This window comes from Cydia pomonella, chromosome 23, assembly GCF_033807575.1.
Source record: "Cydia pomonella isolate Wapato2018A chromosome 23, ilCydPomo1, whole genome shotgun sequence".
In the NCBI taxonomy this organism is placed as follows: Eukaryota; Metazoa; Arthropoda; class Insecta; order Lepidoptera; family Tortricidae; genus Cydia; species Cydia pomonella.
Window position 1 is genome coordinate 796555 of NC_084725.1, and position 24551 is coordinate 821105.

General features: G+C 36.1%; 1 protein-coding gene across 4 annotated transcripts in view; it reads left to right on the plus strand.

The window, feature by feature from the left end:
* LOC133530545 (zinc finger protein rotund-like) overlaps nucleotides 1-24551 on the plus strand; it is a 256082-nt gene that overhangs the window by 185293 nt on the left and 46238 nt on the right. The window lies entirely within an intron of this gene.

The following is a 24551-nucleotide window of genomic DNA, read 5'->3' on the forward strand; positions in this document are numbered from 1 at the left end:
TACCTAGGGGTCACTTTCGACCAAAAGTTAACTTGGAACCCTCACTTAAGAAATATTATACAAAAAGCGAAAATGGCCATGTGGTCATGCTGTCGAATGGCAGGAGCAAGATGGGGCATAAGACCCAAAATTGCTATGTGGTTATACACAGCGGTTGTGAGGCCCATAATTACCTACGCCTCCGCAGTCTGGTGTAACAAAACCAACCAAAAGACGGCAATAGAAACTCTAAACAGCCTGCAGCGAACGGCATGTTTAACAGCAACAGGCGCCTTCTCCTCGACACCGGGGGCGGCCCTAGACGCACTGCTGGATATTATACCACTCCACTTGCAGGTGCAAAAGGAGGCTAAGCAGTGCGTCTACAGAATATGCACGCTAAACAGGCCAAAATGGCGCTCTCAAGCATTAACCAAACTAAAGGCCTGGGTTTTTGCAAATAGAACCCTTAGCATGCCCACCGATGACACGCACACTGAATGTCAGTTTAATAAACTGTACACAGTAGAAATACCTCCTAGAGACAAATGGACCAACAACCAAATGTTCGTCGAAGAGGGTAGCCATATTTGGTACACGGATGGTTCCAAGAAAGGCATTGATGTAGGATGTGGGATCTATGGTGAGAGACCTAAGCTCAGAGCCAGCGTCAGCATGGGCACACAGGCCTCAATCTTCCAGGCTGAAGTCTACGCCATCAACAAATGTGCGGAGATTAACCTGGATAAAAACCTACGACACCAACATATCTACATCAACTCAGACAGCCAGGCTGCTCTGCTGGCACTAGAATCCCTTGAGTCAAACTCAAAACTAGTCCAGAACTGTAAAACAAACCTCAATGCACTGGCAAACTCCAACAAAGTCACACTTAGATGGGTACCAGGGCACTCCGACATTAACGGAAACGAAGAAGCGGACGAACTTGCTAGAAAGGGCGCAGACACACCCCTGGTCGGCCCAGAACCGTTCTGTGGAATCACAAAACGGGATGCATATTCACTGCTCAGCAATTTAGAAAAAATAAGGGCAAACGATTGGTGGAAGTTCGTAAAAGGACAAGAACACTCGAAAGCTCTAATCAAAGGGTTCAACAGCAAAAATGCTAGGGAGCTTCTAGGGCTCAAAAGACACAAAGTCTGCGCGGTGACCAGAATTTTGACTGGACACTGTAAATTGAACAAACACATGTTTCAAATCGGAAAGAAACAAGACGCGACATGCAGGTTCTGCCATGAGTCAGAGGAGACTGCAATGCACATTCTCTGCTCCTGTGGACCACTAATGTCAAAAAGAAGTACCCACCTAGGGCGGCACGTATTGCAACCCTATGAGGTACAGAACATTACGGCCCAAAGAATCTGGAATTTCCTGGATTCAACGGGCATCAGTAATGAACTTTAAAGGGCTGTCACAATAGACCAATACCTGGTCGACGTGGCATTCAAAGGCCCACAAACCACAATAATAATAATAATATAATTTATTTAGTATTCATTTTCCAATAAGGCATCCATGCCAATGAAGCGAAACTTTTTAGACGTAAGTATTCTAATTTTATTTAGTATAAGCGTTTTAATTTAGTTTTATTTAATAAATTAGTTAGTTTATTTTTATTAATGTTCCATTCACTCTTTTGATCTGTTAGTTTTCCTATTAAGTAATTAATTATAATTTAAGCCATGTCCACATTAGTGTCGTCAGATCGATAAATGAATTACCGAGGGACGGATGTCACGCAAGTGTTGCGCACATGTGGAGCAATCTTCAATACTCGTATGACTACGACTAATCAGGCATTGTGATGTAACATTTGATCTTGAGCACATGTCAGGGTGAAGTTTATTTTAAAGCCCTTGGGACCTAAATGGTCACGTATTGGTATCGGAGGAATTTCCTCCCGCAAACAGTCTACTGTGGAATTTGCGTAAGCACGAACCTAGCGCCATACAATCAGAGTTACGCTCACATTAAAATGACATTCTGATATAGCTAGATGACATGAAATTTGACATAGCCAGAGTTCAACCAGGGTACGGAGTGTTAGGGTCGGCAACGCGCATGTAACATCTCTGGAGTTGCAGACATTCATAGGCTAGGGAGACTGCTTACAATCAGGCGGGCCGTATGTTTGTTTGCCAGTGACGCAGTATAAAAAAAACATAAAATTTGATATTTCCAGAGCTCAACGAGGGTGCGGAGTGTTAGGGTCGGCAACGCGCATGTAACTCCTCTGGAGTTGCAGGTGTACATAGCCTACGGAGACTGCTTACCATCAGGCGGGCCGTATGCTGGTTTGCCACCGACGTATAAAAAAAATCTATGTCTAGTACTAGTTGAAAACTTGTTGCTGGAAATTAAAATACAAAGAAATTAGAGCGATTAAAAGATTTACATACAAAACGTCTACTCGCTTTCATTTCTATGCTTCACCAAGCTAAAGTTACTGAAGTAAACCTACTTGTAAAAAAAAACTTTTTTTTTTTACTAAAATTCGCACTATAAATTAAGATTTTCCGTTTCACAGCGGCACCTGTAGGTACGATCAAGGAATTTACTTTAGTACCATTTCGTCCCTTGTCACACTATGAGGTAATTAAAACAAAAATATTACTTTGCTAATCCACGAAAAGATAATGTGCTAATAGTCAATCCGTGCCAGTATTTTTACATGCAATTAATATTCCCACCCTCCCAAGAGGATTAATTAACATTAATTAATTGCATGTAAAAATACGCAAGTATAACGGGTTGGCAACTTGGCACTGATAGACTAGCACTTTATCTGTTCGCAGATAAGCTAAGTAATATTTTTGTTTTAATTAGTATGGATTTCCGCTAACTACCGCCTGATTCTATTCATTACATTATGAGGTCCCTAGCCACTTTCGTATTATTTTATTTTATTTATTTATTTAATCTTTATTGCACAAAAGAAAACCTTATAGTACAAAAGGCGGACTTAATGGCATGAGGCATTCTCTACCAGTCAACCTTTAGGCAAAGCAGAGAGATTGTGGGCGGTGCTACTTTAACAACAACAACCAAATATAATACAATAACATACCATACATAAATATACATACTTATATTTCTTATAATATATACATAAATAACGACAAAACATATTGATTGTCACCTACAATTTTAAATCTCGTAACAATTTAAAACTAGAAATCACAGGATAGGATATTGCCACCAAATTACCTTTTCCACATTAGCGTGATCCCATACATATTCTCAACATTATACACACAAAAAACGTAATCTTTCAAAATCTTCCCATCGATCCTCAAAGCGTATCGCCGTCCCCTCAGATTCAAAAAAATCAAGCAACACCTGTTCTCTTACACCCGCAATTCAGAAATCGGCGTCTTCTAGATCAAATATCCGTCGGTTAAGCCCTTTTTGAATGAAGGACGTTGCGCCTACGCACCCGTTGCTAGGCAACGGCCATTTTGGGCGCAAGATGGCGGACCATCTGTCAAAATTTACATTTCACGTTAATTATACATGCGGGCATGTTTTAATTATTATTATGGTAGTTGATGTGATATGTTACTGCGCATGTAAATTATTTCTACCACGACGATGGTTAACAAGTGTATGGCCCACTTGATGGGAAGCTATCACAGACGGTTGGAACTCCAGCGGAATCCCGTGCGCGTTGTTGATTCTTGATTTAGGGTTTGGACATTTTATTTAAAATTATTTTTAAGACCAGCAGTGAAGTGTTTTTTTGATTTAATTTTGACTAATTTCTTATTAAATCTTTGCCACAAGATAAGTACAGAATTGTACATATAGATATGTATGTATGATGAATTAATGAAATTTCACATAGTGTAAGTATTACCTACACTATTTGATTGCTCTTTGTCTAGTCTAGAAAAATCATCATAGAGATTTATTATTACATGATTACATACCAAGTTATTTTTACTCGTAGCCATACATATTTAATTACATTTAAATTTGGTAAAACCCAATTTGAATTATTTATGATAGTTCATAATTACAGTAATTTAAAGAATTGCGTCATTGCGCCATTGTAGGTATACTTAAATAATTTTAATTGTAATATAATTATAACTTGTTGGTGTAAAAATACAGCTAGATATTTAAATAGATAGATAGATAGAATACTCTTTATTGGCACACCTCAGTAAAAATATACAAGAAAAATAAACCATTGATTGATTGATTAATTGGACATTTTAAAGTAGTAAAAATGTATCAAAAATATTTTTGACAAAAGGACAATACAATAAAAGTTGACGACCCGGGTATATATATATATATCACGAAAAAAAGGAAATTTTTTGAGTCTCAAGTATTGAAAAAAATATCCCGCCTGCAGCCCGCGTGCATCTTAAAAATTACTGGACAATTTTTTTATTTACAATATCAATATACATAATGGATATATACAGAGAATTACTATAACTATAGCTTATATATCTAAAATAGGCCCTTGAGGCATAAAATTAAAGTAAGATCACTTAGTTTTTAATTATAAATAAACAAATAAATAAATATTATTACACAAATTGACCAAGTCCCACAGTAAGCTCAATAAGGCTTGTGTTGAGGGTACTTAGACAACGATATATATAATATATAAATATTTATAAATACTTAAATACATAGAAAACACCCATGACTCAGGAACAAATATCCATGCTCATCACACGAATAAATGCCCTTACCAGGATTTGAACCCGGGACCATCAGCTTCGTATGCAGGGTCACTACCCACTAGGCCAAACCGGTCGTCATTCATTATCTTAACTTGTCTACAGTAAAGACGTGCAGGAGTTACTGCCCGAATCGAAGAATGAGATATGATAACGATAAGTTCTGGCTTAGATAAGTTTTCATTTAGATATCGTTTGTATGTCGTATAATTGACAGAAGCAGCTCGATTCGGGCAACCAATGTCACTTTGACGTAAGAAATATCGTAGACAAATCTTATATGGATCACAGCGGAATCGAAAAAAAAACGTCAATTTTGACATGTCGTTTAATTATCGATCTTATAAAGATTTTTCCAAGATCTTAAACGTGTCTTAATCATTCTTTGAATCGGGCCTTCAAGCATACCTACGTTAAAATCCCACCCAAAAGACTTATATATAGTTTAAGTCCTAGGTTTTTTATGACAAAGTTTATTAAGCACTGTGACGTTTTGTTATGCCTAGAAAATTTATTGAATAACTTTCTGGGTGCTGGATTCATCATTTGAATAACTTTCTGGGTGCTGGATTCATCATTTGAATAACTTTCTGGGTGCTGGATTCATCATTTGAATAACTTTCTGGGTGCTGGATTCATCATTTGATTTTTTTCAATTACTTGCTTACAAGTGAATAAGAGTATGGATCGTTCCATGTTTATTGTATTACTTTTTTGTATTATTTTCAGTTAATCCATATTCTAGTATAGTACAATATACTGAGGTGCCGTCAGTAAATTTCGAAACGACCACCATTTGACGACCAGTTTGGCCTAGTGGGTAGTGACCCTGCCTACGAAGCCGATGGTCCTGGGTTCAAATCCTGGTAAGGGCATTTATTCGTGTGATGAGCATGGATATTTGTTCCTGAGTCATGGGTGTTTTCTATGTATTTAAGTATTTATAAATATTTATATATTATATATATCGTTGTCTAAGTACCCGCAACACAAGCCTTATTGAGCTTACTGTGGGACTTAGTCAATTTGTGTACTAATGTCCTATAATATTTATTTATTTATTTAAAATGGCGAAATTTCCACATTGACAATCTTTCACATTTTTGGTATTGGGATCGCAATTTGCCGTTATCAAAATGAAAATTTTCTGAAATTTCCAAGAGCTCTTCCAACTTTTTAGAAACTTTCCGAAAGTTGCACATTTGTAATCACTAATCAGATCAGAGCAAAATATGACAACAATAGATTACAAGTAGCATCAACAAACAAGACACATGTTCATATGATCACGTATTTTTAAGGTCGACCACAAAAACGGTGGCCGTTTTTAGAAAAATGCAAATCCGACCAACGACCTAACCCAATGAAAACAAAAAATGTAACGCGTGCTAACGGGGAGAAAAAGTATTTGCAAAAACAAGACATTGTACTTTTTGTTCATCTTTTTGCCCCTGAAAAAAAGAATTTTCGGCCTTACGACGGAACCCGTTAGGAGTTTTTGTACCCAGGCAATGTGGAGTCATTTAGGGGTTTTTATTTGGTTTATTTGGTTTGTTTTTAAATTTGATTGAGTTTTTATTGGGGGTGAAGATCGTCTCGTAAATCATAGATTCATTCATAAGTTTGCTGGATTAACGAGCCAAGTATGCATCAAGCTAGTATACCCCCATGGGTACTTATATAACTGAGACTATAGTAGATTGTTAACCAAGGGATGAAAGGCATTCATTTCTGTCGAGGTAGCTTGACGCTCGAAGGTAGTGAGAACGCCAATATTCCGAGATTGAAATGGTGCCGTTCACCCGAGTTAAATACTCTACTTTTCATTTCGAATAGGTGCAAGGAAAAAATACATGTGTACTTACTTAAAAAACATGACTACGTATAAACTTTTAAAGTATTTCTTGAGGGTACTTTCAATTAATAATTTAGGTATAAAAGTATCGTGATTTATGGAATGAGGAGTTAAATATATCATAATGGAAATTGTATTACAATATATCATAATATCAACCGGTTTGGCCTAGTGGGTAGTGACCCTGCCTACGAAGCTGATGGTCCCGGGTTCAAATCCTGGTAAGGGCATTTATACGTGTGATGAGCATGGATAGGTATTTGTTCCTGAGACATGGGTGTTTTCTATGTATTTAAGTATTTATTAATATTTATATATTATATATATTGTTGTCTAATTACCCTCAACACAAGCCTTATTGAGCTTACTGGGACTTAGTCAATTTGTGTAATAATGTGCTATAATATTTATTATTATTTATTTATCAAATTTTAATTGACTATCGTAATATAAACGAAAAACGTACTGGGAAAATAAAATGCTCTAGTGCAGAAACGTATCATTTTCTGCACACTTTTTAGAACAACAACGATCCACTTTCAAAGCATCAGAAATGAAAAAGAAATAGTCATGATGCTTAAGTTTCTCACTTAAAATTGCTTGCCAGCTTTCGAACTCCTCGTTTACAACACTAGTTTTTTTTATAATAAGGCAGACAAACATACGAATCGTCTGATGGTAAGCAATTACATTGCCCATTGACACCAGAGGAGTTGCAAGTGCGTTGGCAGCCTTTAACACGTCCAGTTCGCTCTTTTCTTGAAGGTTTGGAGGTTGAACGGGTCCAGAAATTCCGCGACAGTTCATTCTACGGTTTAGCTAAGGAACTAGGCAGTCTTGAAATGTTGACATAGCTGATAGAAGATTTGATGAGACCCGCCTTCAGAATCGCTATGTTTAAGCAGTACCACGGCTAGAATGGAAGCTTAAGCAAGCTCGGTTCTCCATACAAACGTAGTTATGCTATCATTTTGAAACGACTCAAAAAATTCAAAAAATTATTCTGCAAGTAGGCCTCAAGGGCTCTTTTACAAGTCAATACAACATTTATAGTAACATCATATAGTGACATGAAAAATACATAACAACATTTATAAATACAACAGCCAATACCTGGGTAAACATTACATTATAATAATCTTAAAATAAATAATTAATACAATACAATAGAGATGTATAGTCTCTATGGTTAAAAACACATCGGTGACGGTCCCCAATGTCAGAGTACTAATACTAATAAAATTTGGAGGTGTAAAGTCTCTCCAAGTGTCAAAATAAAATTTATACTAAATAAATAAACCGCGTCTGGACTGTTAAACTAGCAGTCTCATAAACTAATGCTACATTCTGTACATAACTAGTATGTACCAAGTCAAGTATATTATACAATATGACAGAGACGTATAGTCTCCACGGTTAATACATTAAGTTTGGAGATGTATAAGGTCCCCACGGTCTGAGAAAAATAATAATACACACGACTAGCTAGATTGCTCTGAAACTTTGTACCTACCTACCTACAATAGGATAAGGTATATCTAGTCCTGTAATTAGTATATGTAGCTTTAGTTAAAAAAATACAGCGAAATTAAGTATTTAATACAAAACTAGTTTTTGGTCTATTTCGTTTGTTTTATAAACTGGAGCTATAAAAACTAATTACAGGATTTTTTATTATACCACATGTTATTGTATGTGCAAAGTTTCATTACAATCCATCACGTAGTTTAAAATTGAGAACAAAACTCCGTTTGTATGCGATGGTGAAATCGGCCGAGCTTTCTGGGGACTCTTAAATTCTTAATAGGTATGTCATCAAAAGAGGATATTGGCGTCCCAGACCTTAATTTCTTGTATGTGAATATAATTTGGGTAAATCTGTATTATTGGCCTACACCAGTACAACAGCACAGCGAACAGTCAACATGACCTGCTGCTGTAGCTGTCGTGTTAAGGTGCGACCAGACCGCAGGCAGCTTAAAAAACGGTCACGATACGGAATCGCAGTGACGCGTCGTATGCGTACCGTTTTTGACGCATGCTCCCCACACCGCTGCTTAAAATACGCTGACGCACCGTAAATTGATCAGCGTAAAAATCGCAAAAAATATTACACGGAGATCTTATGGCAGACACCACACCGGTAACGTAAAAGACGGAAAGATTTGCGAACAAAAAAGATTCGCGTGAAGCACGTCACTTCGATTCCGTACCGACACCGTTTTTTAAGCAGCGGTGTGGGGAGCATACGTCAAAAACGGTACACATACGATGCGTCACTGCGATTCCGTATCGTGACCGTTTTTTAAGCTGCGGTCTGGTCGCACCTTAATATTGGGGCTTACGTTTTTATTTAATTTCTGGCCCGAGAATATTTGACCCTTAACGGAAAGAACCCCGTTGGTATATAGCTAGTATATAGGTATAGTGTATAGGTAGTATATAGCTATAAATTAAGTAAGCAATAACTTAACAATGTTGGAGGGTAGAATAAGTTTTCTGCCAACAAACTGCTATGCAGTTTGGCAGATAAGTGACCATAGACGATGTAACTTCTCTTTTATAAGTAAATTTAAAAAAAAAAAGAAGTTTTTGCTTCTACTGATACTGGGATCTGGATGAGTTTAAGAATTTTTATATATTTTTTTAAATTGTTTACATGAGATAAGATTGAATGAAAAAATTTGTATTGGTTCCTTCACATACTCACCAATATTTTACTGTTGTATGGTTTTGCTTCATGCGGGCCTAGTACGTTAATTATTTGTTACATTTCGTGTGAAATTAGAAAAAGTAATTCTGTATGTTTTTGTCAAAAAAGAGTTTTAATAAAAGTCACAGAAAATGTTTTATTTTTTGTCTCCATAATCTTGCTGCTTTTATTTAATTTCAACAAATGACATTATACTCAGAGGGCCTCTTTGTCACACTTGTAAATTCGTACGTAAGTGTGACAGGGAGGCAACACGTCGAACGTGGTTCGCGGTAGGCACTCAGGTTTGTCCTACAAATACAGCGTTTCATAAGCTTTATTATATATTTTTGAATACTTAACCATCGTGAATCACGTGAATGTTATTCTATGGTATTAAAAAAATCTGTATTAAATAGACAAAAAACATAATTTATTTTGTTATATTTACCTGATTTCATTTGTATTTATTGTTTTTACATGAATACGCGTATAGATAACAATTAAATTCAATTTCTCTCCTCTAAACCACAACCTTTACATTGAAATCAACCCCAAACCAAATTCGCACCTCTGTAAAAACTGTAAACACCAAAAAACTTTCCAAAAGCAAGTGAAATTTCAAAAAAATCCCAGAAAAACCACCCCTAACATACAAAATTCACTTGCGATTCGACTTTTTTCTAAAATCGGGCGCAAGTCTGCGCCGGCGCACGGGGCAGGTAAAAACGGCGCAGGTAGAAAAAATGTTTGGTGGATGCGATGAAAAAATGGCTTTGTGCGACCCTTGCTGCGCCTACGCTTGTCTAGGATTTATTGCCTTGATACTTGGGATGAGAAACATTTTAAATATTTACTAACTAATATGGGGATTTCTGAAATAAGTAGGATGCGAGGATTAGATTAGTTCTGGTATTAGTTGTGTTGAGGATATAGTTTGTAATTGTTATGTTGCTTAATCGTAAATAGCTACCGTAAAACTACCCAACTATAGTCCAATACTGCAACTATGGTCCACAAGTTCAAAAGGAAATTAAGTATCTATACCAATGTTCCTTTTGGTTTACTCCTAGTTTTACCTTCCATTTATAAACATACTTTGCCTTAGAACTACAAAAATATAGTAAAATACACACCTGAACGAGAAAAATTGAGTTTATTTGTGGACCATAGTTGGGAGCTTTGGACTATAGTTGGGTGGTTTTACGGTACAGGTTATTCGCATGGAGATTAGTTGTTTATTTGAGAAATAGTTTCTTATAACTAAAGTTTCGGTTTTAAAGAAATTTTATTATGGGATATGGGTACTGTCTTAATTTAATACATATTATAGTAATAGTACGTACGTATAGGGGTTGTCTTATAGCTGAGAGAGCATTCTTGGTTATGAGATCGATAGAGAGATATCGATAATTCATACGTAATTGTTCTGAATCATGTGTTGATTTATTCGTATTTTGTTTATAAATCTTTTTTAATAATATACAGGCTCTTATAAACATAAGTTCTCTCCCCTTCTTCCTTAGTCACTAATGTCACTGTACAGTACAAGGTTAGGTTTTATATCTATATTAATCCTAGGTTAGGTTATACCAAAACAAACTAACGACCGGATCGTAAAAGGTCTCATTCACACTTGCCTATGCAACCACTATTGGCGTTATTAATGAACGCTTGTTAAGTCTAACAAGACCTTTATATGTTGTCCTTATTTGTTACTTTGATATTTTTCTTTGTTAGAAAGGGACAAAATTTACCAGAGGTTTGCAAATTTTTGTGAATAAGAGCGTATGAGTATTCTTAGCAAGCCCTCCGATACTGGTCGTTAGTTTGATTTAGATAAGATAAGAATAGCACAAAAAAAGCTTGGTAAGACTAAAACTAAAACTAGAATTAGGTGGTACTAATATCCAAGAAAACATAACAATATAGTGAATAATCACAGCATTAATCCAATATTAAATAATAAAAACGTAAGGATCAATGAATAAAAGTGACAAAAATATATATAAAGATCAACATAACAAATTTTAAGGTTATTCATGTTATACATACCCATATATATGTGCCAGTGGCGCGCGCGTGTATGTGTACTTGTTGGAAGTTGCCTAAATACTACAAGTTTTGATTTGCGGATAGTGTTCAGCAAGTATCAAGACAGTTGCAGCGCGCGGGGGTGAGCCCGCCCGCACTCCCGCGCACGCACACACGCGCACGAGATTTATCGCCAACAATGTGGCGACTTGCGAGATTTTAGACCCTTCGCATAGCTGTGCTGTGCCTTTATGCTGTGTTTGGAACATTGGTAGATAACTGAAGTTACTTGTAGCATAGAGAAATTAGCTTAGATTGCTCGCTATATACATATAGATAAAAACACATTCATAATAATATAGAGTTTTAAGCGAGTATAAGGGCCTGTTTGACAATGTCCAAGTAAAGTCCTGAATGCCACTTATCTGACGAATAAGTTATCGTTGGCGTGTCGCAATCTTCAAATAAACTTAACTGGTAGATAAAGTGCTAAGTTTTGCATGAAGTTTTATCAGGCAGTTAATTTATTTGTTAATGAAGCTATCCGATACTTTAATTGAACATTGTGAAACAGGCCCTAAAACTTATTAATAATACGTTTTACCTTTTTTTTATACTACGTCGGTGGCAAACAAGCATGCGGCCCGCCTGAAGGTAAGCAGTCTCCGTAGCGTATGTACGCCTACAACTTAAGAGGAGTTACATGCGCGTTGCCGACCCTAAACCCCCCCCTTCTCGTTGAGCTCCGACCATATATCCCATACAATGTATGTCTCGAATTTGTAAGTATATCCAGGAACCGGAAATAAGACAAAATCGACTAAGAATTGAGGTTTTTTCAAACCACATAATTTATCAAAAAGTAAAACGTTAATATTATTTTTTATAAAACTTCTTCTTCCTAGCGTTGTCCCGGCATATCGCCACGGCTAATGGGAGCCTGGGGTCCGCTTGACAACTAATCCTAAGATTTGGCATAGGCACTCGTTGTTACGAAAGCGACTGCTGCCATCTGACCTTCCAACCCAGAGGGTAAAACTAGGCCTTGTTGGGATTAGTTCGGTTTCCTCACGATGTTTTCCTTCACCGAAAAGCGACTGCTAAATATCAAATGATATTTCGTAGATAAGTTCCGAAAAACTCATTGGTACAAGCCGAGGTTTGAACCCACGACCTCCGGATTGCAAGTCGCACGCTACCGCTAGGCCACCAGCGCTTCATTATTTATTTTTATTTTTTATAAAACAATATTCATAAACAGCCACGGAAATAAACTATACCTACCTAAAACTACAGATGTGCACTAAGCGGTAAATTTCCAAAAAGTTAAAAAAGTTCTCGGAAATTTTAGAGAAATTATATGACAAATTTTCCAAGTCGAAATTTCGCAGTTATGGAAAATTTCCGACAGTACTTAAAACTACATATTAAAAAGATTGACATATTTTCAAGTAATCGAACCGCTAAGTCTCCTTCCTTGTTACTAAATCACGTATGTGTATAAAACCTCCCATACAAACACGACTTATCATATCACAGCATTGTATAACTTGAATCACACCCAATAGCAGTGGCAAGTGTTACATTAACATTATATATAATGTAATGTCGGTAACGAGTTGTTCGGAGCGATTTCAGTGACGCGGTACACGAATTGAGGAAATTGTGGTACTCAGTGCACAGCGCGTTGTACGCTTCTTATGGCTCCTCTATACGATGGCCCAGCGTTGGTCCAGCGAGATTGCCATACCATGTTTAAGAGCAAGCCACGTGGCCCACTACCTTTGATGTGTGGACGAAAAACCGACACCGTGGCCATCCCATCGCCACCTCGCTTTTTTTTTAATACTACGTCGGTGGCAAACAAGCATACGGCCCGCCTGAAACTCCAGAGGAGTTACATGCGCGTTGCCGACCCTAATAATCCTCCCTCCCCTCGTTGAGCTCTGGCAACCTTACTCACCGGCAGGAACACAACACTATGAGTAGGGTCTAGTGTTATTTGGCTGCGGTTTTCTGTAAGGTGGAGGTACTTCCCCAGTTGGTTCTGCTCTAGATCTGGAATGACATCCGCTGCGCTGTGCCCTACCACACAAAGCGAGATGACATTCACAATGCCCATACTTCTCTTAAAGCTCTCTGGCTGCGCCATAAGCCATCCTACAACACTACCCTTCTCCATGCTCGTCCATCTTAGTAGTCATCATACAAGTATCGGTTATGAACTGGGAAGGGAATACAAAATTAAAACCTAAAAGTTTTTTATTTTTTCTAATTTTACTCTTATCTGTGTAATTGAAATCTATCATTTACAAAAAAAAAAACCTGTACTATTTCGGAAATGAATTCGTTACTTTCGATAATTGACGCACACAGAATAACGTAGGGCCTGCTTAACAATGCCCAAGTAAATTATTAGATAGCTAATTAACAAATAAGTTAACTGCCAATTAAAACTTCCTGCAAAACTCTACCTACTTGGACATTGTGAAACAGGCAGTAAGGGCCTTTAGTATTTTACTGCACCTCGCAAATGTATTTATATTTATATGCCAACGCGGGTATAACTTTCCTAGGGTTGCAAGCACCCATAGCCTGCAGTGGCCGCTTAAAATCAGGGTATTCTCAACTTGTGATCGGGTAGCATCAACCGAGAGGCACACACACACTCGTTTCCAACCACACGAAAGTAGTAACATGTATAGGGTCTGTGCGCGTTGGAGGGTCTGCCATCTTGTGGCCTGAATCGGAACCATAAACATGTACATTTACACGTCACATTTTTTCTTGTTTATAGTAGGTTCTGCCATCTTGTAGGCTACATCGGAACAATAAACATCACATTTACGCCTGGCGCCAAAAATATGACGGCTCCTGTGCTGCCTCCTACAGTTCATGTACGCTCCCTATAGACACTAGTGATGATGACTCCATAAACTTACTTTAAACACGGTATCCTCAACTTGTGATCGGGCAGCATCAGTCGAGAGGCACAGACAAACTCGTTTCGCGGCCACACGAAAGTCACGGTCATTGCCTAATAGCGCGCATGCGTATTAGCGACCAACTAATGCTTCGGCGCATACTACACTATCCTACCTACTTACATTATACATATTTAGTATAAACTCCTGGATCCCAGAAGCTTGTGTTTTACTTTTGAATATAGAACTTTGTCTTGTTTAATGAAAGTTAAAAATAAATGTTGGTTTTGTCATTTAGTACTAGGGAACCCTGGTGCTCCTGACTTAACGCATTCACTGCCAGGAGGCGTGGCCTAGGAACAAACTTGTATGGCGGTGAACGCATATATGCGTCGGTGGCAGTGAATGCGTTAAATAATAAATATTATAGGGCCATTCTTACACAAATTGAGTCCCACAGTAAACTCAATAAGGCTTGTGTTGTTGTAGGTACCTAGACAACGATATATATAATATATAACTATAAATACTTAAATACATAGAAAACACTCATGACTCGGAAACAAATATCCGTGTTCATCACACAAATATATGCTCTTACCAGGATTTGAACCCGGGACAATCAGCTTCATAGGCAGGGTCACTACCCACTAGGCTAGACCGGTCGTCAATCTCTCTTATGTCTTTTTCCGGGACTCAAACTATTACAATGCCAAAGTTTATCCAAATTGGTTCAGCAACACAGAGATACTTTTCATTTCTAAAACTAATTGTAGTTGAGAATAATAGGGATTTATAAGTTTGTATCCGAGTTAGTGTTTAAATATTTGTAGTAGTAATCGTAAAACATTTTACTATACAGAGCATTCGAAATACGAACTTATAACTGTAAGGGATCTCTTCCAGTTTATTTTTGAGTTAAAAAAAAAGAGGGCAGATAGGCAGATCTACTTATACCAGCTTGTTAAGCACTTCACTAAAATGTCCAGCTACCTGCCTTCCTTAAAATTTCCAGTTACTCGGTCAGACCCAAATCTGACCAACCATATTACCCTTCAAATGGTAGTCCAGATTGTCCCACCATCATTGTCGATGACAGGACGTCTTTGGATTCTGGATTTTGCCTCAAACATTGTCAGCAACAGGTAGACGAGACTAAACCAATATTTCATGAGCTGAACCAAATAACCTTTCGACTTAGCAGCCCAGCAGTGAACCCAATTAATATATAAATATTATATAATATAAGATGGACGCAGCTTCATGTCTCGCGCTCCACGTAGGTAGGGTTGCAATCTCTAAAGTTTGGAAACCAGGACAAGACGCGTGATTACCCCGGATTTTAGAGTCCAGAACCCGGACATGTCAACAGGTTTTTTAAACAGGTTGTGCGTGTGTCGCGGGTGGCCTAAGACTTAAAAATGTTAAACCCGGACTACAAATGAAGCCCCCCCCCCCAGGACGCTCCCCGGATGCCCTCTAAACTAGGACAAATCCGGGGAAACTTATTATTATTTGTTATTCATTATGATTTTAAAAATACTAACAATAAGTATCTTGATTATTTTGCTACTAACCATGCTATGGAACGTACACGTGATCTGAAAATAAATTGAATTGAATCAGGACCTGTTAGGACTTGATAACCGCAAATAGGTAAATCGCGCACTCTTTTATCATACACTATTCTGGGCCTTACGGGCAATAAGAATGGGGACAGTACAGCGGTGTCACGCACACGAATTTGAGCCTATCGTGCACTCTATTATGCCACAACGCGATTGGTTGATCAGTACGCATAACGCACGCGATTGGTCGCAACAAGTTGCGTTAGACTGCACGATTGGCTCGAATTTGTGATTGACACCGCTGAACTAGCACCATTCTTAGTGCCCGTAAGGCCCGTCCTTAGATATATGTCAATGATTCTAGCAATATAAAGTAATCTAAGCAGCAGACTAGTTTCTAAGCTAGCGTTTTACATCCAAGCCAGATTAACTTAACTTTTAGCACAACAAAACGTCCCAATTTAGCCCAATACTCCAACCTTTTAAGGAAGCTTCAGATAGATCGTATCGTGTAATAACAGACGGCCAAACTGATAATGTATGGGAAGCAAAAACTTAGTACAAGTGAATCATACCGCCAAGGCCAACAAGTACTGACACACAATTGATCGTTGTTAGTTCTTATTGTCTTTGAAATAAGGTAGATTCTTAATCAGTGGTGCTCTCCAGTGGCCATGGTAAGGTGTTATTTTAAGGGCGTAATTAAAGTAATTACGATTGGCAATGAATTAATTTGACTATTTGTCATTTTTGAGATTAATAAAGTCATTTGTGAACACAAAGAACGAGTTAAATTTATTAAAGAATTAAACGCAAATTATATTTTTAAGACGTGTGAGATATTGAGGTAAATTAATAAATATTTTATGGAAAATAATCTAACACAGATGTCCCCCAGGAATAATAAGAATTCCTTGTTCTGATCTTACAGAAGTTTTGAGTTATCCTCCATATTGTTAACAGCCTTATTAATAGGTTTTTTTAATCTACCAGGATAGATCATGTAGATATAAATATTGGTTATAAATTACTCTAAATGCAGTTGGCTTGCTTTGTACTAATAACATAAGCGCGAACATGTAATTGGAACATTAAATTGTAAAGTTTCATGTTTGAATGCGGCTTCAGACGACAATTCTTGTATACATTAATATTAATATTATAGGACATTATTACACAAATTGACTAAGTCCCACAGTAAGCTCAATAAGGCTTGTATTGAGGGTACTTAGACAACGATATATATAATATATAAATATTTATAAATACTTAAATACATAGAAAACACCCATGACTCAGGAACAAATATCCATGCTCATCACACGAATAAATGCCCTTACCAGGATTTGAACCCGGGACCATCGGCTTCATAGGCAGGGTCACTACCCACTAGGACAGACTGGTGGTCAACATGGTGGTGGTGGTATACATGTTTATATATTTCGGAGTCCTCGGAAACAGCTCTAACGATTTCTATAAAATTTGCTATATGGGGGTTACCAGGGGCGAAAAATCGATCTAGGTCTTACAGGGGTAACATTTAACATACAGGTAAGGGGAACATTTTCCGAGTCAAACTCGGTGTCCTAGATATTGTTCCCAAACAATAAGCATCCTAATTGATAGAATTTGTATTTTCTATTGTTTTATTCACCACGATAAGATGATTTACTTCTATTATGTCACAGTAGATAATAACATTAATAACAACAAAATTGCATTGACTCAAAATGAAGCAAAATGCCATTGTAACACAAAAACATGTCGGATCAAACAAATCTTTGAAAAGGAAACAATTAGATTCTGATTCCAAAATCTTATATTCTGGCCAAGTAAAAATGCTAAAAAATACAATTTTGGACAAAAAGGTATATCTGAAAGCTTAATAGCACAATGCATTTGACAATGAAGTAGATCGAAGCAATAAAACTGCAGACAGACGGGCAAGCGGTGATATGTTTAAGAAACAGGGTGCGTTCTAGGGTTCCGTGACAATGAGGGGCGTAATGCTTTTTAAGTTTTTGTCGCAAAAAACGTGGGCTTGTGCCCTGACATGTCTTCAGGTGACTTTTACCCAAGTCTCCAGAAAACACATCGATTTGACTTATGAAACGAGTATATTCATATTTTTGCTGTAGATAGCAATTAAGTGAAAAATACGTTACGTTTAGGTATTTATTTTAGTCAATTTTTTTTGTAATAAATCATTTGAATTGTAACCCGAAATCGTGGTCGTATTATGGAAACTTGGCTAGAAATTTACATTTTTATAATAGCACAAAAAATACACTTTATCAACAACGACAATTATGCCACATTCGTATGTTATATTGTTCTTTTATTTGGTTCAAAATAAGAAAATTAAGTTACTGGAAAAGAGTACAACGTGTTTTTTTTGTTCTTTATTGTTATTTTATATTATTTTTTGTGTTATTTTGCATGCCAGTTGTTAGTAAAATGTGTGTTTCCTGTAAATAACTTATGTACCACATTTTATGCGGAATAAATGATTTGATTTGATTTTAATCAGCTATCGTACTATTCATCAAATGCTCTAAAATCTGAATCATCCTACAAACAAAATTTCCGTTTCAAAACGAACCCTAAAAAACTGCATTACTACATCGTGGGAGACTTTTTTTTGACAATAAAACTTCTCTTTTTACTCCAAAAGGGGAGGTTTTTTCTTTGTAGTAGCTCAGGTGGCTCGCATGAATAGCACAGATTTTAGCCATAAAATATGGCACGGGATCAATCTATACAATTTTACGAAATAAATTGCGTCACTTGAAATCATTATGGCGGTTGGAGGAAATTGCCATGACTTGTTCTTTATGATTTATATAAATTAGGATTTTTTGCGGCAGTCATATAAGTGATTAGGACTGAAATACGGATCTGATTTAATTTAATCTTAAGTAAAAAATATACAAAAAAAATAAAATATTCTGCAAGTAGGCCTTAAGGGCTCTTTTACAAGTCAATACAACATTGACATGAAAAATACATAACAACATTTATAAATAGGTACAGCAGCCAATAACTGGGTAAACATTACATTATAATAATCTTAAAATAAATAATTACTACAATACAATAGAGATGTATAGTCTCTATGGTTAAAGGTACATATTTAGAATTCCATAACCAAGAATAAAATATCAGAGGGAGGTTAAAGTAAAGCCTTGAGCTTGAGAAAGCTGCATTATACATTAAGACTTACAGAAAAAAAAAAACATTGATTTCATACGAATATTGCAATAGTTTGTTAGTATTAAGAAAATTCTTAAATAATTATATTAGTGCCTTAAAAAATAATTATAATGGTGTCTTAAAATCATTATTAATCGTTATGTATATCAATATTAAATAGATCGCAAGTCTAATGAAACACAAAAGTATATTTCGAAGAATAAACACAAACTTAGAGTCAGTGCAAAAGCATAAATGTAAACCAGATCCGAACATCTGCACTGCATTAACCATCTTTTGTTAAAGTTTAAAATCTTTAAAACTATGGTCGGCACCGCGGGATCACTAATTCTAATAAATTCCAAAACTACGGGAAACGCACATTTTTCGTGTACGCCATAGCAAAATTCTCTAGAGCCTAATCACAAAATGATTGCTATAAACTCCGAAAATGCCAAGCAAAAATCAATCTTAACTGAAAGGCAAAGGAATTCAAATGGGATAACTAATTATGGCACTTTAAGTATTAAGATTTAAGGGATGCTTGTCAAGATGTTGCTGGAAATAATACAGAACCAAACGAAACAAGTACACTTTATCGACAATGAAAAAGAAATTCTAGTTATTAACAATAAGGTTGAAGATGGGTTGATTGTGCGAAGTGATATAGGACCGGATGAAGATAAGGGATGCTGGCAGGTAGAGAAATTTGAACATTTTGAGGGATGAAAAAAAAATAAGGGTCTGTGATACAAAAGATGGTGTCGGCGTCATGCTGGGAACCGATGCGGCGGATGCAGTTTTAGATTCTACTCAAGATTTCAGAAATGACGAGACAGTTAATTAGATATGACCAGTTGCATTCATTTATGAAGAGATATATCGTATCTTTAACGTTGACTCATAAAGTAGAAGCTTAATTATTGACCGCAGACAGAGGTCTAAAAAGAAAAAGTAGAAAAAAAATTAGGTACCCAAGAAACCCATTTTCACAATTATTATTTATTACATTATCAGTCTAAAATAGCTATTACGTAAATTTAGTTACTTAGTAAACTAAAAACATTATATCTAAGTAATCAGTCTTTTTACAATGTTTATAACCTGCTTTATTCTTTATAAGAAAGAATCAGCCTTAATAAAAACATCTGCATAAAACAAATTTATTCTGAATAAATACTGGCCAAAAAGATCTTCATCGGAACACATTGCCACAATAATGCCTAAAAAATAGACAAAACACTTTCAACTTTAAAACTACTACTTAAAGTATAATTTCGAGTGTTTATAAAATGGAAATTAAGAAAAAAACAGGCGCCCACATCTTCCGACAGGAAAAGGAACTTATTTGATTATAATAAACATTAGGTTGATTCAAATAAAAAATAAACCAGGTGCATAGACAAGAAGCTTTGTTTTTTAAAGCCCATACTATTGTTTGGCTAGTAATAAAAGTTGTATGAAAACCCCTTTTGAATGCAAAAAATGAGTTTTTGACCACCCATGTTTTTTGGTCAGTAGCTAAAAGACTTTTTGTTGTCCTGTGAAAAAGTGTAATTTTAAAAGTGAAAGTGTGCCTTTTTGTTTGCTAAGAAAGGAGTTATAAAATGATGTCGGCGTCCTTATACTCTGTTTTATGTTTTATTAGGGGTCTGGGCAAAATGTACAATTTTAAATAAAGTGGCCCAACTATAATTAAAAAAAAAACATACTTTAGGTCCTGTAAAATTGTAAAAGCAACATTTAAAAAAATATCAATCATATAACCGTATAACGTATTTATTTAAAAAATATTGGTATACTAAAGTGCGGCTTCCATGCTGGAGGTTGGAAGTTCGAATTGAACTCCCGCTAGGTCCAATGAGTTTCTCGTATGACCTTTGGAACGTATATACGATATATAAATGATATTCATCTCTTACTTTTCGGAAAAATATTTTAGTGAAATACACAGCAGCAGCTTAATATACAGCTGTGTAAATCCCAAGGTCTGGGAAGTCCCCAATCCGTATTGAGTTAAGATAAGGTCTGCCTATAGCCCAAGACTGTGTCCAGTAGTGGAGCGTAAAATACGTATGGATGGCTACCTACGTATTCAGTTTAGTCTCTGTATCTACTGAAGTATGAACTTAATATGGACCTGTTTTTAACTACCAGTCTTAAACTAAAATTAAAACAGCTAAGTAATTACAAATGTTAATAAATATGACTTCACCGGCGAAAAACTTAAATATTTTCAAGAGACAATTTGAAAAATCGTCTTACTCTGTAGAACCCGTCTCGAATCCGGTTCAGAACATTTGCGTGATGGATCACCGGCCACTCGCACGCTCCTCCCCTCCTACTACTTCACCCCCTCTAACTAACTCAACCGACAATATTACCAGAATACTATCCATCGACGCGTTCGCACCACGACAATATTCTCGATGCCATCGAAACAAGCAATGGTGGAGGTGTATGGATTTGAGCCGTTCAAGGAAATTTTAAATTATGATTATAGTGACGAGCTATAGATCGTGTAGATCAAAATGGCGGACTCCCAAAATACAGGTTTTGTGATGATGGAACACGTAGGAAATTAGTTGCACACGTCAGTTGCTAGCTCATGTTATAACGATTTGTAGCTTTGGTTTTATCTTTTGAGTCGAACAAGATGTGAAGCTATAGATTATAGAGTAGGTACCTTTTAATTACAATTATCTGCCTTCGTTCAAAGATTTCAAAAGTAATATATGAATAAGACAATGCCTTCTTTTGTTTTTACGAATTTATTGTGTATTTATAGAGACCTATAACAATTTAAAAAAAAACTTTATTGGGGTAAATCAGATATAATCAAAAGTCCTAATACAACACCTGTGGGAACACTTGATCATGCACAATTTGAATAAAAATAATGAATTATATTTGATAAAACATTCTTATCGAACATCCGACTTCCGTCCCTAAGCAGGTGAATTGGCATCAAAAAAAACCTTTTCATTCAATTGTTGTAAACCCTTGCACAGACTAAAAAACGTCAACATGTTTTAGACGAGTAAAAAATCATAGCTTCAAGGACATTTCTTATTCAGTTTTGGACGTAACCCTAATTTTAGAAAACAAAAGTGTTATATAATGTTTTAACAGCAAAAGTTATTGCAAAGAAGTGTTTGCATTAGCTTCTTGTTTTTAACATTATGAAGAAATGGAATTAGTTATAGGAAAAACTCATAAAAACGAAAACCGGGAGGCCATTTTTTTACCACGTTGTGCTTTTCGGTAAAATCGAAAGTTTACCTATTATTTAACTTTATTGGTAGTGCAATAAAAAGTCACTATCTTCTTTTGTATATTGTCTTTACTGATTAACCGATTTGTATGAGACTGCAGATGTCGGTGTTTTAGAAGTTCATTTTATTACTTCTTGTCTGAAGTATTGAATGGAATATACCTATTGTTTCAAATATGGAATGAAACATTTTTAATTATTATTATCGTTTAATACTGATTTAAAGACGTGGTAATTTAAAAATAAATTAAGTTTTATGTTTTTGTTGTTTCAAGTAATACGAGTAGCTCCTTTTAAATATTTTTATTTGTTTTTAGGGTTCCGTAGCCAAATGGCAAAAAACGGAACCCTTATAGATTCGTCTTGTTTTAGTTGTACATATACCTATTACATCCAGAGTTTTCTTATACCATGTATTTTATTTATAATAAATCAGTTCACAATAAAACATACGTTCTTAAATTTAAAGGGTAATTTAAATTATTTATATAAAACATTTTAATTATACATAATTTTTAAATATTTTACGCTTAATCTTAAACTGCGCATTGATGTTTGTTAATTTTTTTGTGTGATTTGATGTGTGTGACGAAATCCGTAGATAGGTCGAAATTATTTTCGTTTATATTTCAATATTTATTCAAAAAAATAAAAATAAAATACGAGTGATATTGCATGTCTTTTTAGCTGTAGATTACTTTTACACCTGAGAAAAATTAAAAAGTAAATTGCATTTCATACAATAAGCTATACCGTCACATTTATCAGGAACAAAAAACAATACAACTAATGTAATTTTAACACAGGTATGTATTAAACTAAGTTCTCCAAATAAATTTGTATCTTTACAGTTTTATACTCTTCAGAACAGAACTTATGCAATTCCACTAAAAAGTCCCGAAATAAAATATGCCGATACGAAATCCCTTTTTTAGGGCGTTTTAATCTCCGATGTCCGCGGAATCCCTGACCACGGTCACTGAGTGAACATCTGCCGGCTCCCTCCATACATACAAACATACAATGAACAACGATTGTGTGTCACTGCCCTTATTAGCTTCTATTGCGGGTTTAATGATATCTATGAATATTTAAATTGGTTTATTTGTATTGGTATTAAAATTATCGTGGTATTTATTGTAATTTTTGTCGGATTTTTTTCTTGTTCGAGTTTGGACATGTTTAGTAATTTTATGAATGTAATAAAGTTACGTAGGCAATTCGTAAAATAATTAAGTGTACAAAAGTGAATAGTAATTACTAATGGCAATTTAGACTAAGTTGACAAAATGATTAATAATCTGTGTTTTTTATTTAATTATGCATAGAAGTAAACATTTAATTCATTTTTTTATACATTATGGCGTAAACGCCCTTACCTACAGACTAACGGCCTGATTCGTACTTTTATATGCGACAATTATGAGGTCTAATAAAAAACGTCACTTTTGACACTGACATATCCGATCCATATCGTATAATATATAAACCTAATATTTGACGTATATTAAAGTTCGAATCAGTTAGAAAAATGTAAAAATTTAACACCTTTCGCTAATTTTGATATTAAGGCTTAAGGAGTGAGTTTGTAGAAGAAAAAATCATGTTTTAATTTAGGCAGGTAAGTGGAAATGTTTTCCACGCTAATATGCATTGGATTTTTTAATTACTAAGGAATTACGGATCCTGTGTAAGAAACCATGAGTATTTTCGTCATTCGCCGTCGATATTGGTTCGATCTCCAAAGCTTCGGCCGATTTCACTTGCAAATGCCCGACACCGGTTCCCTTGCATACAATTAGACTCCCTCATTTGCGCCGTGGACACCCCGCTTTAATCAATAACTTCTTTTTCGCGGCCTTCGCTTTTTTTCTCGGCGCGATGCTCCTCGCGCACCTCGATATGTGTCAATCGGCGTTTATTCACCAATTTACGATTTCGCAAAAAGCACCGCAAAAAAGCCAAAAGCTCGGCCAAAAAATTGTCTACCACGCATCTCGTATCTTGTAGCCATTTTAATTATTATTTAATACCGGGGGACGAGCACGTGGCGTGCACCCCGTCTCGCTTGCTCTTATGCATCGCGTGCCGCCGGCGTCGCGCCGTCCTTCTTCCACTGGGCCCACTTACACACATAAAAATTCTGAATAATAAAAAAATGTGTACACATTTTTTTCGCTTAAACCGCGCCGTCGCTGTGTGCGTGCGGCTCGCGAGCGACCGGGACAGCGTTAGCGCGGCGAACAGCGCCGCCGATCCCCACTCCATTTTTTTTAAGCTCGCGTCTTTCGTTGTTAGCGTCCGTGTGATTTTTT